The 17,612-nt window shown below is 33.3% G+C and overlaps 2 long non-coding RNA genes across 2 annotated transcripts; both read right to left on the bottom strand.

Annotated features, from left to right (window-relative positions):
- Nucleotides 1-7,376: 7,376 nt before the first annotated feature.
- Nucleotides 7,377-7,910, bottom strand: LOC123258247. Its single transcript, XR_006508003.1, has 2 exons — nt 7,769-7,910; nt 7,377-7,713 (listed from the first exon to the last, which is right to left on the bottom strand). It is a non-coding gene; the product is annotated as an uncharacterized LOC123258247 (long non-coding RNA).
- Nucleotides 7,911-15,235: 7,325 nt separating this feature from the next.
- On the bottom strand, nt 15,236-16,003 carry LOC116654886. The gene is made up of 2 exons (XR_006508002.1): nt 15,631-16,003; nt 15,236-15,575 (listed from the first exon to the last, which is right to left on the bottom strand). It is a non-coding gene; the product is annotated as an uncharacterized LOC116654886 (long non-coding RNA).
- Nucleotides 16,004-17,612: the final 1,609 nt, after the last annotated feature.

Below are 17,612 nucleotides of genomic sequence, written 5' to 3' on the forward strand. Positions count from 1 at the left end.
TGGTCCAAGTCCCATCTTTCTAACTTAAAAAACACCAAAATTATGCCAATTCCGATCCTTCTATGACAGATATAGGATATAGCTGGCCGATCCTTATGAAATTATGTAGATAAGATATTTTTGCCAAATATAACATGTGTGGAAAGTCCCAACCTTCTTACTTAAAAAACACCAAAGTTATGCCATTTCCGATCAATCAGTTATATGGCAGCTATAGGATATAGTCGACCGATCTCGGCCGTTCCGACTTATGTACTGCCTGCAACAGAAAGAAGGGTGTGTGCAAAGTTTCAACTCGATAGCTTTAAAACTGAGAGACTAGTTTGCGTAGAAACAGACAGACAGACAGACAGACGGACAGACGGACAGACGGACATGCTCATATCGACTCAGGAGGTGTTCCTGATCAAGAATATATATACTTTATAGGGTCGGAGATGTCTCCTTCACTGCGTTGCACACTTTTGACCAAAATTATAATACCCTCTGCAAGGGTATAAAAAGGTTACATGATGGAACAGTAAATCACCCCCAAAATAAAACAATGAAAGTTAACAACATACAAGAAGATTGTTTTTTAGAAGAAGGTCAGGAATAAACCTACTTTATCTAGTACGAATCAACAAAAAATATAACAAAGAGTTCATAGTGTTAATCGATACAGGCGCAACAGCTTGTTACGTTAATAGCAGAATATTTTCAAATAAAAACGAACTTCCAATACACAAAAGAGTATCAACGGTCAATGGATACTCGATAATAAAATATTACCAAATAATAACAATTTTTAATAAAAAATACATATTTTTTTTTGAAATCGAAGGGTTAGAAACTGACTTGTTAGTCGGCTATAACTTACTGAGAAAAATAGGAGCAATAATAGACACGAAAAGAGGTGTCATTTGCTATCATGGGAAAGAGGAAAAGTTACTTTTTCATAATAAAGTGTGTAACGAAAAAACTTCGCACACCGAGGAAAAAGGTAATCATTCTCTGAATGAATTCATGATAAACAAATATTTCAACAAGATGAAAGAATCCAAATCAGATTCAGTCAAGGTTGAAATAAGCAGCACAAAGTCCGACGCTTCAAGTGATAATATTTCTATTAAAACTCATGATAATAATACTGAAGATTTGACTTCAATTTCTCAAGCTTCGGTCACAAACGATATAATAAATAATATTAAATTAAAACCGGAGGGCCAAACTCCGAGAAATAATTACAGAACATATAAAGGAGGAACACTCAAAAATAAATATGCAAATCCCGTTCAGAACGGATATCAGAGGCGAAATAAACCTCGAGCACGGCAGACCAATATATAGTAAGCAGTATCCTTATGCCCAATCGGTGGCAGAATTCGTGAATAAAGAAATTAATAGAATGTTGGATGAAAATATAATCCGACCCAGTAGGAGCCCATATAATTTTCCAGTACTTGTAGTGCCAAAAAAGGGGTATAATGAAGACGGCACTCCAAAATTAAGACTTGTAATCGACTTTAAAAAATTAAATGAAAATACAATTCCTGATAGATACCCAATGCAGGACCCAAGCGTTATTTTAGCCAATCTAGGAAAAGCAAAATTTTTTTCCACAATTGATTTGGAATCGGGATTCCACCAATTACTTATGTGAGAATCAGACATATGTAGAAAAAACTTCTTTTTCTATAAATAACGGAAAATATGAATACCTAAGAATGCCTTTCGGGTTAACAAATGCTCCAAGAATTTTCCAACGAGCCATGGATGATATATTAAGAGATCAGGTAGGAAAAATCTGTCACGTCTATATGGACGATATTATAATCTTTTCGAATTCATTAGAAGATCATTATACCGATCTGGCCAAAATAGTTAACATTTTATTAGAAGCAAACATGAAAATTTCCTTAGAAAAATCCAAATTTTTTTTAATGGAGACAAGCTACCTTGGTTACGTAGTTTCACACAATGTAATTAAAACGGACCCAGAAAAAATTGCGTCAATTCAAAAATACCCAATACCAAAAAATATTAGGGAACTCAGAAGTTTCCTTGGATTAACAGGCTACTGTAGAAAATTTTTCCGCAATTATGCTTTTATAGCAAAACCATTGACCACGTATTTAGGAGGCCAAAATGGAAAAATATTAAAAAATATGTCAAAAAAAATGTTAATACAGTTAGATGATGCCGCCATAAAATCGTTTAACGACCTCAAACAAAATTTATCAAATCAAATCGAATTAGTCCAACCAGATTATAGTAAAAAATTTATTCTAACTACAGACGCTTCAAACGTAGCACTGGGAGCGGTACTATCACAAGAGGGCAAACCGATAACGTTTATATCAAAGACCCTAAATAAAACTGAACAAGCGTATGCAACTAATAAAAAAGAGTTACTAGCAATGCCTTTGCTGATCTAGGTTCTGAGGTATGGGCATTAAAAAATCTCAGAAATTATTTATACGGAGTAGTGGGGATAGAAATACATACTGATCATCAACCGCTAGTGTATTCTATATCCGACAAAAACCCAAACATAGAAATGAAAAGGTGGTATTCATTTATACAAAGCTTTACTCCTACTATTAAATACCAACCAGGGACAACAAATGTCGTAGCAGACGCTTTGTCGAGAATACAAATCAATAATCTAACCGAAACAGATCTATCAGATAATGGATCAGAACATAATACAATTCATTCCGCAGAAAGCAGTTTTGAGAATGTAATTGAAGAGACAAAAAAGCCACTAAATCAATTCAAAATTCAACTCCTAATCACAACTGGAAGATTAACTATTCACGAGTCAATAAGAATATTCAATAACACAAGACATATTATTGAATATGACACTCCAGAAAATTTAGTATCAATTTTGAGAGAATACATTCAACCAAATGTAACTGTAGGCCTCCATTGCACACTAGAAGATCTATATATTATACAAAAACCTTTAAAAGATAACTTTGTAAACAAATTTCTTTTTACAAAAATTTTTGTCCAAGACGTAGAGAACGATGAGGATAAAGCCATAATTATTGAAGAGACTCATTGCCGCGCTCACAGAGGTTTAGAAGAAAATTACAAACAAATAAATAGATTGTATTATTGGCCACAATTATTTATAAAACTAAAGGAATATATTAAAAACTGTACAATTTGCAACCAGAACAAATATAATAGACATCTGATAGAAATACCAATAGGCGAAGCACCCATACCAGTTAATGAAGGCGAAAATCTTCATGTCGATATATTTTACGCAGATAAAAAAATGTTATACTCAAAGTTTCTAACAGTAAAGGAAATCGAAAATAAATCTAATATTGAGAATAAAGTTTTGGAACTCTTACAACATTATCGTTTAGCAAAGATAATCATGACAGACAATTTATGGCATATTCGATCAATCATATAATAAACATGTAAATTATATGTTTTAATTCCCGATTTAAAATAAAAAAATAAAAATTAAGATTTTTATTTTATAAATTTTATTATTAAATTCAAGAATGAGTTATAAAGATATCCTATTGGATTGATTGTTGATTATAAACTGATTTTAAAAATTCAATTTTCTTATAACTATAGCTTTTATCGGTGACAGCGACGCTGGCAGAATAGATGGACTTTGGTTGAATAGTTTTGATTGGTCAGATTTTTATGCTGACATTTAGGTTCCCAGGATGGGCACTTGTTTATGAATTTGGAGCAAAAGGGGTTTGATGTTTACGTCTACTGTCGTCGATAAAGGCGTGTGAATGGTTTATGTCTATGTTTATGTCTGGATGCCAATGATAATGCTATGGGAAAGGGTTTGTGTCTAGCCTATTTGAATTATTCCCACAAAAGGCTCTGGAATGTTGTTTATATACGATTTGATAGGTATGGCAGGGTACACTGGTTTTTTGGGGGTTCGTTATCTAGGGTATTTGCAGATACATTAAGTGTATCTGTGGATACACTACTCGCCCCTCCTTTAGAAATTTCAACATCCTTGTTGAATTCGACAACAATTTCCTTGTGGTTGGCTAAACGCTTATAAGTGAATATTACATAAATTGTTATGCTTACAACTATAAGTATTAGGCTTATAAATACAATCCATTTGTAGACAATATCTTGTTTTTGTTGATTGATTAATGATTCTTTAAGTTTTAAAATTGGTGTTGGTTCATGTAGAGTTACATTGGTACTTGACAATATTATTTTATATTCATTTATATTCTTTGAAGTAGTGAATTTGATATTTCTTATTTCAAGTGTACATTGGCTTAATTGTATAATATTATTTCCTTCAATTGTTTTATTAAATAATTCACAATTTTGGTTAATTTGCGTTTTACTTAAATTATATGTTATTATAATATTTGGTTCAATGTATTTTATAAATTCTTTTTCTGAAATAAAAGTGTGTTGACAAATTGCTAATTGATTTGTAAGGATCTTTGAAATACATTGGTCAGTTACTAAATATTTTTGATCCATTACATCCACTAAAGGATTTGCAGAATTTTCCAAATAATAAACACTTTTATTATTATTCATAAAATATTCAAATTTATCATTTATGTCAATTTGGCGGCCTAAATTATCTGGATATTTAATTATTCTGTATTTTTGAGTTTCATTAAAAGATGTTGGTATATGGGCTAAAATAAAAGTATTTTTGGTTTGACTGCATATCCAAGCTGAAGTCTTTATTGATAATAATTTTTCTTCATTAATGTCATCTAACTCTTCATGTTTTAATATTTTAGGATTAAATATTCCAATTCTTGTTAACTGAATCCCCATTTGTAAATCTTCAATGTATTCTAGAAAAATGTGTAAAGAATATCTAAAAAGGTGCAAGGCCTCATTTTCCTCTTCTTCCCGTATTAATTTATTTATGTCTTCTGTATGTTTATTTATTATACCAATGATTTCATTAAATTCTGAATTTTCTATCATATTTTCTTTTATATTATTTAATTTTATTTCTAACTCTTTTTTATCTTCTTCTGTTAGTGTACCAAACAAATATTTGTGAGCTGATCCTACAATATTTACTAGTCCCCGTTTTTGTCTATTTGATGGGATAATCCCTTTTATTTCATGTTTTAATTGTTTAAGTGCTAAAGCTATATCTGGAATTGTTTTATATAAATTTTCATATTTTATAAATTCTTGGTATGTATTTAATATTTTTGTTTGATTTATTTCTATCATGTGGTGTTCGTAATTAAGAGGTATTTTTATAGTTCCTGTATTCAATAGTAAATAGCCATTTTTTGAAGTAATTGGGACAATACTAATTTGCTGAGCTGTTATTAATGGTAACGTTGTCCATGGTACTATTATTATCACTTTCAATATCAGAGTCAGAATTTTCAACATTTCTGGAATAACGAGAAAAATTGCGTTTTTTAAGTTTTTTAAATTTACTTTTGTGTTTTATTACTTTGTGACCCCTATTTATTTCCTGCCAGTGTTTTTCATCTTTTTGTAAAATTTTTCCTGTTTTTTTAAATGGATTAACAAGTTTCGGCTTACGTTTCATATCTTTTTCAACTTTTGCATAATTTAAATCTACCTCATACTCTTCCCGTTTTTCATTAATATTATCAATTTTTGATTCTTTTATTTTTTGGAAATTTTTATTAGGTTTCATACCGAAAATAAATATTTCAGCAGGGGTTCTACCTGTAGTGTCATGTGTTATTTCATGATTATAAACATATGTAGCTTTTTCGATATTCATGAGCTTGTCTTCCGCATCATTAAGTGTATTTATGATTCGTAATTTTTCATTAATTGTTTTGTGAACTCTTTCTATATCAGCTATACCATTCTTGCTGCTAGTAATTTCGATCTCAATATTTTCTTTTTCTAACCAATTTTGTAATGATTTGAATACTAATCCGGGATCTTGATCCATTTTTATTATTTTTGGTTTACCTAACATATTAAATATTTTAAGTAATGCTTTTTTACTTTCGATCCAATCTGTGGTATGAGTTTCTATAATTGAAACAAATTTTGAATAGATATCAATACAAGTTAAAAATTGTAACCTCCTGCATAGCTGTATCAAAGTTTTTCTCGGGCTGCCATAATAGGCAAATCCAGCTACTGCATAATTTACTAGATACTAGCAACGGGACCCTTATTAAGTGTAGCTCTTTCGGGAGATGGGGTGGGTTTTGCTAATATCAGTAAATTTGATCACTACAAGAATCATTAAAGAGTCCCTACTGAAACTAAATTTCCACTTGATCGTGGAGAACGCACAAAAAAAAAAAACCAGAAAACTTGGGGTCATTGCCCCCGAGAAGATAAGCTTAGGAATTGCATGATAACAAGGAGGAAAGAAATCACAACAGAGAAAAAGAAAAAAAAATGTGCCGACAATGATGTTAGAACTCGGACACGGTTTCACTACCCACCCTACCTTAGTCTTAAGAGAATTGTTGTTAAGACCCCAATTATCATTTCTACTCACATTTCCAAGGTCACGGAAATACTGACTTACTCCCTCATACTTCTATTTTTTTTAAAGTAATATATTTTCACAAACTTCAGCTTAACTTTAGGAGCTTACAATAATAAAAGAGAAGTAATTTCATGTTCAATTCAGGTATGATCTTAGAATTTTGGGTTAATTAACATTATTGGCTAAAACCTATCTTAATAATATAGTATAATAATAATAATAATAAGATGGACCTCATTCATTATTTGAGATTTAAAATTGACAACAAATTTTAAGTTGCTAAGTTGCTCTATTTGAGTTCGCATGCACTTGAAGGTTTAGGCTAGCAAAAAAAAACAAATGACGAAAGCAAAACAAACAAGCACCTGCTGTCTGCAAGCTTATCGGCTTGGCAGAGATTATTAGTGGTTATTGATATGAGCATGGCAGAATAGCATAATTGCTCGATTGATAGGTAATTTGTTTTCTTTTTTTCATATACATTTTTTTTTTTTTTTTTTTTTCTTTTAAATCTTACAAACCAGTTCTTAGAATTTTTAACCTCCTACACATTCTGATCTTTTAAAATTTTTCTCTTTTAGGCATTTAGTTATCTTTTAAAATTTTCTCTTTTAGGTAGTTAGTTATCTTTTAGGTTTTATTTTTTTTTTTTGTTCACTCACCCCAATGTGATGATCCTCGATGAAGGCCTTCATGTTGGAGTCTCGTAGAGGTTGGGCTGATTAGTTGAGAGGTTGAATTTCTTAAATATATCTTACAACTACATTATTTCTCTTTTTGCATGCCTTTCCTTATTTACATTTTTGTTTTTCTTTAGTTCAATTCGAGTTCGTAGAATTTAATGTACTTTAATAGAATTCATAATTTCTTTTCACTATATATATATATTTTTTTTTTTTCTCTAAATTTCTAGTTCAATATAAGTTCATAATATTTTAATGTAATTTAATTTTTGTGTTTGTGAACAACAACCGAAATGTAATAAACGATTGGAAGGCGACTCTCGTTCGCTATTGTATACTTTGATATCGTTTTATATTTATAGGTGATATCCGAAATTTCTCCTATCCGGTGTATCAGTATTGATTTGCGAATAAAGGTAGACGGGATAGACTAAGTGGGTGTTTTTTTTTATCTTTGATAGGGTTACTCATCCTGATAAAAACTATGTGTAATGATCCAGGTATGGAATCCAGGTGGTGCGGGTGGGACTCTCGTGGATTTTCGGCCATAGAAGACGCCTTATGGAAACAAGGTTGAGATAAAAATTCGGCTGGCGAGCTTGAAAATCATTACCTGATCCCAGGCTAGGTTTGTTTGCGACTTTACTGATGTCGTTGCTTTACTTATTTTTCCAATGATGTGTGGGGATTTTTCAGATTTAATTTGTTTTATTTTGTTGTGATCACTTTGCACGTGTTTCACCCACTTGATTTATGTATATGTATATATATGATTTATGTATTTATTGACAGCTCAAAAAAGAAAAAGACTTTTGAAGGCACCTAATAAGCTGCTAGGGCTAATGTCAAGGTAAGTACTAACGCCTAGTATGCACATTAGGAATGAATAAAACAAAAAAAAAATTGCTAACACCTATCGATAAAAGTGGAGAGTTTCGTTAAGATTAGACGTTATTCTAATCTAATTTTTTTTGAAACTCGAATGGGCAGCACAGGTGACCATTACAACCACAGATAATCTGTCGAGTAATCCGGAGACATGATTAGCTGGAATTAGCATTTTATATCTTTGGCATGATACGTTCCTAGCTCTTTTCCACTCAGGGTTTCTAGCAAATAATAAGCGTTTCCCAATTTCTTCTTCACTCTGCATTTCGAAAACAACGGGCCTAACTTTTTATTGTAGTTTTGACTAAAGTTGCTCAACTGGAAATTTCTTTTAAACACTTCTTGGCCTTCTTTAAACGACACAAACTTGCTTCTCAAGTTGTACTGTTTTACATTCTGTTCATAAGCTTTTCGACTATTTGTTTGTATTTCCTGACGTAACAATAAAAGCTTTTCTTGCCGATCCATTGTAGGAGATTCTTCGAGAAGTGATAATTTGTTTAATAATCGGTAATCTTCAGCGTGGTTAATCATATTGAAACCAAAAAGAGCTTTATAAGGAGAACATCCAAGAGACTGATGTAAAGCTGATCGTAAAGCGGACGAAATGCGAGTTAAATTCGCATCCCAGTCTGTTTGATCATTTTTGAGATAGGAACGAATAGCTGCAATTAAAGAGCGATTAACTCGTTCAGCTGCATTGCTTTGCGGAGAATATAGCGCGGTAAAAATGTGTCGAATTCCAAACTTAGTCAACATTGCTTCAAATTCTTTTGCTTTGAATTGTGAGCCGTTGTCACTAACAATAGACTCTGGAACTCCAAACTCACAAAAAATTCGCTCTTCTAGAAATGTGTTAATAATTCCTGTAGTAGCTTTCTTTAACGGACAAAGCCAGTGATATCTACTGAAATGGTCAAGTACTATAAATAATCCAGTATTGCCTCTTTTACTACGGGGATATGGGCCGAGAATATCAATATATAGTCTTTGGAAAGGACGTATGGAAATACTTTGTTCTCCCATTGGCGGTCTTAATATTTGGTTAGGGGCTTTTGTCTGTTTACAAACTTCACAGTTCCGAATGTAATCTCTGACTTCTTTAGATAACCCTGGCCAAAAGAGATTGCGACGCAAGCGTTCTATAGTTTTTTGCATTCCGCCGTGTGCAGACACAACACTATTATGAGCTTGCCAAATAGCCTGGGCTCGTAATGGTTCTGGAACCCATAGTTTCCAACTATCGGCTTCTTGATCTGGATTACCAGTCGCATGCTCCGTTCGGATATACACAAATTTTTCGTGTATACGTAAATCTGGAAGTTTATCTTTATTCTGCTCTACTTTCAATCGAAGTTCGACATAGTCTGACTCCATAAATGCTGGTGAGTCTAAGTCAATTGCGGGTCCTATCATCTCTAAACTGTCTATGGACTCGTCACACATTCGAGACAACGCATCTGGAACGATATGATCTTTCCCTTTACGATGAGAAATGGTAAATTTAAATCCTTGCATTCTATCAAACCATCGGGCGACTCTTCCCGTGGCACTTTTTCGTTGTTTTATAAGCCATGTTAGACTAGAATGATCGGTCACTACTTCAAATGGCTGCATTTCTAAATACCCCCGAAATCTTTCGATGGCTGCAATAACTGCTAGACATTCCCGCTCTGTTACACTATAATTTCTTTGAGCCTTAGACAATTTTTTTTGACATGTATGCGATCGGTCTTTCTTCTCCTTCGTCGGATAATTGCACTAACACAGCCCCAATGCCAAAATCACTAGCGTCACAATGAAGAAAAAACTTCTTGGTAAAGTCAGCATTTTGCAAAACGGGTGCGGAAGTAAGTTGGACTTTCAATTTTTCCATGGCTTCCTGCGCTTCATTCGTCCAGGTGAACTTTCTACTTTTTTTTAACAGTTCTGTCATAGGAAATGACAACTCCGCGAAGCTAGCAATGAACCTACGGTACCAATTACAAATTCCTAAGAAACCTCTTAATTGTTTCATGTTACGAGGAGCCGGCCAATTTAGAATACAGGATATTTTTTCCGGATCCGTAGATATTCCTCCATTTCCAATTATGTAACCCAAGTAGTTAACTTTTGTTACACAAAAATGGCTTTTCCTAACATTTAACGTTAAGTTTGCTTTGCGAAATTGCTGTGCAATTCGTACAAGGACTGCTAAATGGGATTGAAAATCATCTGTAACAATACACAAATCATCTAAATATCCGAAAACACAGTATCGTAGATCTGGTGGAATAAGATCATCCATCAGACGACACATGGTTGACGGTGCGTTGCACAGACCAAAAGGCATAACTTCGAATTGAAATAATCCTCGACCTGGCACTGTAAACGCTGTTAAGGGTTTAGCTTCCTCGGTTAATTCAATTTGCCAATAGGCATCTTTTAGATCCAGTTTACTAATAATATTTGCCTTTGGAAGACGCGAAAATATTCCCTCAATACTTTGTAGTGGGTATGCATCTTTCAGAGTAACCTCATTTAATTTTCGAGCGTCCAGACAAATTCGGACTTTATTTGGTTTAATAACCATTCGAATGGGTGAGCTCCATGCACTTTTAGATGGTGCAATCACTTTAAGTTCTAGCATACGATCAATTTCAGTATATAAGACTTTCTCCACAGCTGGACTAATAGGATAATGTCTCTGTTTAACAGAAGACGCATTTCCCGTATCTATATGATGTTTAATTAAGGACGTTCGCCCCAAACCTTGTTTTTCGAAATTGGGAAACATTTCTTTCACTGCTTCTAATTGCTGAAGTTCCATGGCAGTCAACGGATATTGATCCTCTTTGGCGGTGTTAAAGTCCTGCCCACTATCTGCTGGCTCAATGGATCCCACTATTCCGGGCGCTAATTGAAACGTTCGCCAGAAATCAATTCCGAGAATAAGACGCTGTGCAATTGTCGGAATAACATAGAGTTCCACTTCCTTTTCTTCTCCTTTATATCTCATTGCTACTTTTAATATGCCTGAAACTTGATGTGGTTTAGCATCCGCCGTTTTAACCTGCGATACTATTGATTTATATCCACCTACACCACTAAAGTCTTGGTTTGCTAACTCAGCTCCAATACAACTAATATTTGCTCCGGTGTCTAGTAACCCCCATTCTGTAAAATCTAAAAATTCTACACTAGCATAACTTCGGTTATCCGCATTATTTTGAAATATAGTAGATATTAATCTATGTTGTTTCTTACAAAGGTTCTTATAATATTTCTTTATCCGAATCGAATTTCTTTTTCGAGGGATTATATTTTCCGAAAAAATTTTATTTCTAACTTCATAATAATTTTTCAAACGTTCTTCATATGGCCTAAACTTAGTATCTACCTCATTTTCTATCTTGGCATCTGGTATATTATCTTGAGTTGTAATGATACGCTCTTCTAGTTTCTTATTTAAAATTGTGTATCTATTTAAATTTGTAAACTCCGAGTTATTTATTGGTGGGACATCCGATTGTTTTGAGATGCCCCGGATTTCCGGTTTTCCGAACTGGTTTTACAGTAAATACAATTGGGCTTATAGATGTCAGGCTTCCCGCATCCATAACAAAATATACGTCTATCCCCTAGACAATCTTGCCAAAAGTGTCCAGTTACTCCGCAATTCCAACAAGTTATGTTAGACGGATTTCTATGTATAGCCGCGATGTCTACGCTGTTGTTTTCGGATTTATTTTCCTCAATCTCCTCTACTGCATATACACGATAAGGTCCTCCCTCTTTCGGTTTCGTTACGTTGCGAAGAGATCGCCCTGCTTCTTGTAAAAAGTGTTCTCTCCTTTGTACTAGCCGTCTTAGATGATCGATGGAGTATATTTCTTCAAATAATAATCTATCTTTCATATCAGTAAGTAAATTTCCCTGGACTAGTTCGATTAATTCTGATTCCTCAAACTCAACAGATAGCTTATCCATTAGTTTGCAAATAGCTTCGTAATATGTGTCAAATGTTTCGCCAGGTTTTTGTTTTCGAGCTCGAATTTGTTCACGCAGTTCTGTTTTTGAACGATTCTCTTTATATTGTTCACGTAACCCAGAGCAAAATTGATTCCAAGTAAATGTTTCTGTTCGTTTATGAAATCTCCAGAACCATGAACTAGCTTTGCCTGTTAAAAGCTGATGAACATTTTTGGCCATTGCCTCAAAATCATTATTAAGGTGTTCTCGTGTTAACACTTTAACTCGATACAAAAATTCGTCAACAGATAATCCTTCCGCAGTTCCTTCGAACCGAACTCCCCATTTTTGGATAATATCTGCTACTTTGTTGCTAGTATGCCCTGAGGAAAAAGCTCTAGGGCTTGGTACATCGAAGTCCCTTTGATCTTGACCCATCGAATTTTCAACTCCGTTTCTTAGTACCAATGAAGAAAGCATTCTATCTACTGTTTCTCTAACTAGGTGTTCTATGTTTGGTCGTACCCAATTATCATTATTTCTTGGAAATTGCCTTGGAGGTCTGCCTCGCTGTGATCTTCCCCGTTGTGGACTAGTCCTTGGTATTTCATAATTTAAAGGCCGAGTATTTAAGCTTCTTTCACTCTCGCTTGCTGGGTTGCTTTGAGCCCAGTTCAATCGCTGCTCAGACCGAATCTGTGACGTACCTACATTTCCCTCCTCTAGCTGGAGCTGTCTAACCACAGACCTAGTGTTTGGTCGATTTAACTGTCGCTCTTTTTCTTCTCCAGGCTTCGCCCCAGGAGAACAGTTTCCTACTACTACTCGTACATCCTTTTTCAATACTTTAGCTAAACATGATGGACATTCATTCTCCTTGTCAGGATGAAATCTCAGTTCCATACAAGATTTATGAAAAATATGCTTGCAATTGGTAATTACACATGGCTGCGTATTTTCCATGACGTTTTCGCAAATAACGCATACGTTCGGTATTGCCTCTGCACCACTTTGTTCCGGGGTACGTTGAATTGGCATTTTAAATTAATATTTTTTTTTATATTTGTATAGATTGATTACTTAAAAGTTTCCGTTTGTTGACCTTTGTTGGAAATGTGAGTAGTTAATTTTCTTTTTCTGCATATTGTTAACTGTCCCTCCTCTAAATTTTTAGGTTATTTATTTTTTTTTTTCTCTATTTAATTAATATGTTTGGTCTATTTCAATTACATTAGGTTACACTAGAATGCTTCAAAAAGGTTTTGCTTCTACGCTTATATCAACGGACAAAAATACGCTCTCGCATAGGTTTCTGTATTCCAGCCAATACTAGCATAATAACAGAACCAATTCTATTCATTCCCTTTATACATATGTAACCCACTGGATGAATATTTGTTGCTTGACTCCGGTCTTTTTAAAATATCCCTGATTATATACCTTACTCTTCGGTCGGGTTGTTCGATTATTCAAGCTCCCCAAATTCCAGAAGGGTATACCATTTCGATATTCTATCCTAACAACCAATTTTCATACGAAAGCAAAACGAGCAATTATGTTTACTGTGGATGAGTACTCAGAATTAGATGTTCAACAGTATTCTGCACCAGTGTTCCGAAAAGTTAACCTCTTTCCTTTGGTCGCAATTAATAAGCCTCCGCTTGTTAATGCAAAATCCTAAATAAAAAAATGTTATTTCGGCTCTAACGTTCTACTCTTCCACGGGCCGACGGTTATTGAATCTATTACGAATCCTTTTCACCGTGCCTCACCGTATGGGCGCCAAATTCTTTGTAACCTCCTGCATAGCTGTATCAAAGTTTTTCTCGGGCTGCCATAATAGGCAAATCCAGCTACTGCATAATTTACTAGATACTAGCAACGGGACCCTTATTAAGTGTAGCTCTTTCGGGAGATGGGCTGGGTTTTGCTAATATCAGTAAATTTGATCACTACAAGAATCATTAAAGAGTCCCTACTGAAACTAAATTTCCACTTGATCGTGGAGAACGCACAAAAAAAAAAAACCAGAAAACTTGGGGTCATTGCCCCCGAGAAGATAAGCTTAGGAATTGCATGATAACAAGGAGGAAAGAAATCACAACAGAGAAAAAGAAAAAAAAATGTGCCGACAATGATGTTAGAACTCGGACACGGTTTCACTACCCACCCTACCTTAGTCTTAAGAGAATTGTTGTTAAGACCCCAATTATCATTTCTACTCACATTTCCAAGGTCACGGAAATACTGACTTACTCCCTCATACTTCTATTTTTTTTAAAGTAATATATTTTCACAAACTTCAGCTTAACTTTAGGAGCTTACAATAATAAAAGAGAAGTAATTTCATGTTCAATTCAGGTATGATCTTAGAATTTTGGGTTAATTAACATTATTGGCTAAAACCTATCTTAATAATATAGTATAATAATAATAATAATAAGATGGACCTCATTCATTATTTGAGATTTAAAATTGACAACAAATTTTAAGTTGCTAAGTTGCTCTATTTGAGTTCGCATGCACTTGAAGGTTTAGGCTAGCAAAAAAAAACAAATGACGAAAGCAAAACAAACAAGCACCTGCTGTCTGCAAGCTTATCGGCTTGGCAGAGATTATTAGTGGTTATTGATATGAGCATGGCAGAATAGCATAATTGCTCGATTGATAGGTAATTTGTTTTCTTTTTTTCATATACATTTTTTTTTTTTTTTTTTTTTTCTTTTAAATCTTACAAACCAGTTCTTAGAATTTTTAACCTCCTACACATTCTGATCTTTTAAAATTTTTCTCTTTTAGGCATTTAGTTATCTTTTAAAATTTTCTCTTTTAGGTAGTTAGTTATCTTTTAGGTTTTATTTTTTTTTTTGTTCACTCACCCCAATGTGATGATCCTCGATGAAGGCCTTCATGTTGGAGTCTCGTAGAGGTTGGGCTGATTAGTTGAGAGGTTGAATTTCTTAAATATATCTTACAACTACATTATTTCTCTTTTTGCATGCCTTTCCTTATTTACATTTTTGTTTTTCTTTAGTTCAATTCGAGTTCGTAGAATTTAATGTACTTTAATAGAATTCATAATTTCTTTTCACTATATATATATATTTTTTTTTTTTCTCTAAATTTCTAGTTCAATATAAGTTCATACTATTTTAATGTAATTGAATATAATTATGACTATTATTTTTCTATATCTATAATTTCTTTCGTATTCATTTCTTTTACATCTAATTTTTTTTTCAATTTCTAGTTCAATATAAGTTCATAATATTTTAATGTAATTTAATTTTTGTGTTTGTGAACAACAACCGAAATGTAATAAACGATTGGAAGGCGACTCTCGTTCGCTATTGTATACTTTGATATCGTTTTATATTTATAGGTGATATCCGAAATTTCTCCTATCCGGTGTATCAGTATTGATTTGCGAATAAAGGTAGACGGGATAGACTAAGTGGGTGTTTTTTTTTTTTATCTTTGATAGGGTTACTCATCCTGATAAAAACTATGTGTAATGATCCAGGTATGGAATCCAGGTGGTGCGGGTGGGACTCTCGTGGATTTTCGGCCATAGAAGACGCCTTATGGAAACAAGGTTGAGATAAAAATTCGGCTGGCGAGCTTGAAAATCATTACCTGATCCCAGGCTAGGTTTGTTTGCGACTTTACTGATGTCGTTGCTTTACTTATTTTTCCAATGATGTGTGGGGATTTTTCAGATTTAATTTGTTTTATTTTGTTGTGATCACTTTGCACGTGTTTCACCCACTTGATTTATGTATATGTTGTAGCTGGTACTAAGGTGTGCGTCTGCTTAGTTTGACAGCTCAAAAAAGAAAAAGACTTTTGAAGGCACCTAATAAGCTGCTAGGGCTAATGTCAAGGTAAGTACTAACGCCTAGTATGCACATTAGGAATGAATAAAACAAAAAAAAAATTGCTAACACCTATCGATAAAAGTGGAGAGTTTCGTTAAGATTAGACGTTATTCTAATCTAATTTTTTTTGAAACTCGAATGGGCAGCACAGGTGACCATTACAAAATTTTCTTTGATCAATAAAATAATAGTCAATTACATATTTTTCACGGATATTTTTACTTTCAGGGGTTTTTTCAAATGTTAATGCTACTTTTCTATGTTCTGCCTTGCATAAATTACAAATATCGCATTTATTAATTATATTTTGGATTAATTTTTGTGCATCTGGAAAATAGTATTTAGCTTTAAAATCTTCATATGTTTTTTTAATACCTTGATGAATAGTTTTCTCATGAATATTAATTACTTTCTCGTGAAAATCTGCGTAGGTAGATATATTAGGAAGTATTACTGATGTTTTCATTAATTTTGTTCCCAAATTTGGTTTAATTAATTCCATGAAAGCCCTTTGAAATATTGCGAAATCTTCGTCATTATTTATGTACATTACAAAATTGTGTCCACATACAAATTTAAGAATAATATCTTTTGCTGTACGTTCCGTCATGTTACTATATTTTATTGTATTAATTGATTTATTAAAATACCGGACTAATTCATTACTATCTTCATTTCCCTTTTCAAATATTAATTGGTGACTGAAAACATTAATTGGACGCTCTGTAATCTGAATACAATTGCCATTATCTTCTTGGGCGCTATGTATAGTAGCTCCTGTGCTTTGTAAATTATCTTCGTTTTGAAATGTTTCTTCTAGTTGTTCATTATTTGATTCTTTTTTAGGTAGCCTAGATAAGGCGTCTGCTACATAATTTTCCTTTCCTTTAATGTAATTCACACCACAATCATATTGACTAAGATATATTTTCCATTTTTGCAATTTCATATTAGGTTCTTTAATATTGTGTAACCAAACTAGTGGTTTATGATCGGATGTAATTTTAAATTTTCTTCCAAATAGATAGGGTCGGAAGTACTTAGTTGCCCAGACTACGGCTAATAACTCTTTTTCGATAGTTGAATAATTTATTTCATGATCATTTAATGTTCTACTTGCGTAGCAAACTGGTCTACCTTCTTGAGCTAGGACAGCTCCTAAAGCATAATTACTAGAATCAGCCGTTAATTCAAATGTTTTTTCAAAATCTGGATATCTAAGGATTGGATCATTTGTAATTAGTGTTTTTAATTTTTCAAATGCTTCAACGTAATTATTATCTTTGACATTAATTTTTGAACCCTTCTTAAGGCACTGGGTCATTGGTTTAGCTATTTTTGCAAATTCTCTAACAAACTTTCGGTAAAATCCACAAAGACCAATAAATGATTTAATTTGTTTAGGAGTACTTGGAATTTTAAAATCGTGAATAGCTTGAATTTTATTTGGGTTTGTTTTAATTCCTTCAGTAGTAATTATATGGCCTAAAAATTCTGTTTCTCTGTTCATGAATTCACATTTATCTAATTGAAGTTTAAGATTGGATTTTCTAATTCGGACGAAGACTTTTTGAAGGGACTGAATATGTTCTTGTAAGGTGGTTGAAAATATAATAATATCATCTAAATATACTAGGCAATGAGTTCCTATTATATCATGAAGAATATTATTCATACATCGCTGGAATGTAGCAGGAGCATTTTTTAGACCGAAAGGCATTCTAGTATATTCATAGTGTC

The sequence above is a fragment of the Drosophila ananassae genome (genome assembly GCF_017639315.1).
Source record: "Drosophila ananassae strain 14024-0371.13 chromosome Y unlocalized genomic scaffold, ASM1763931v2 tig00000155, whole genome shotgun sequence".
Classification (NCBI taxonomy): Eukaryota; Metazoa; Arthropoda; class Insecta; order Diptera; family Drosophilidae; genus Drosophila; species Drosophila ananassae.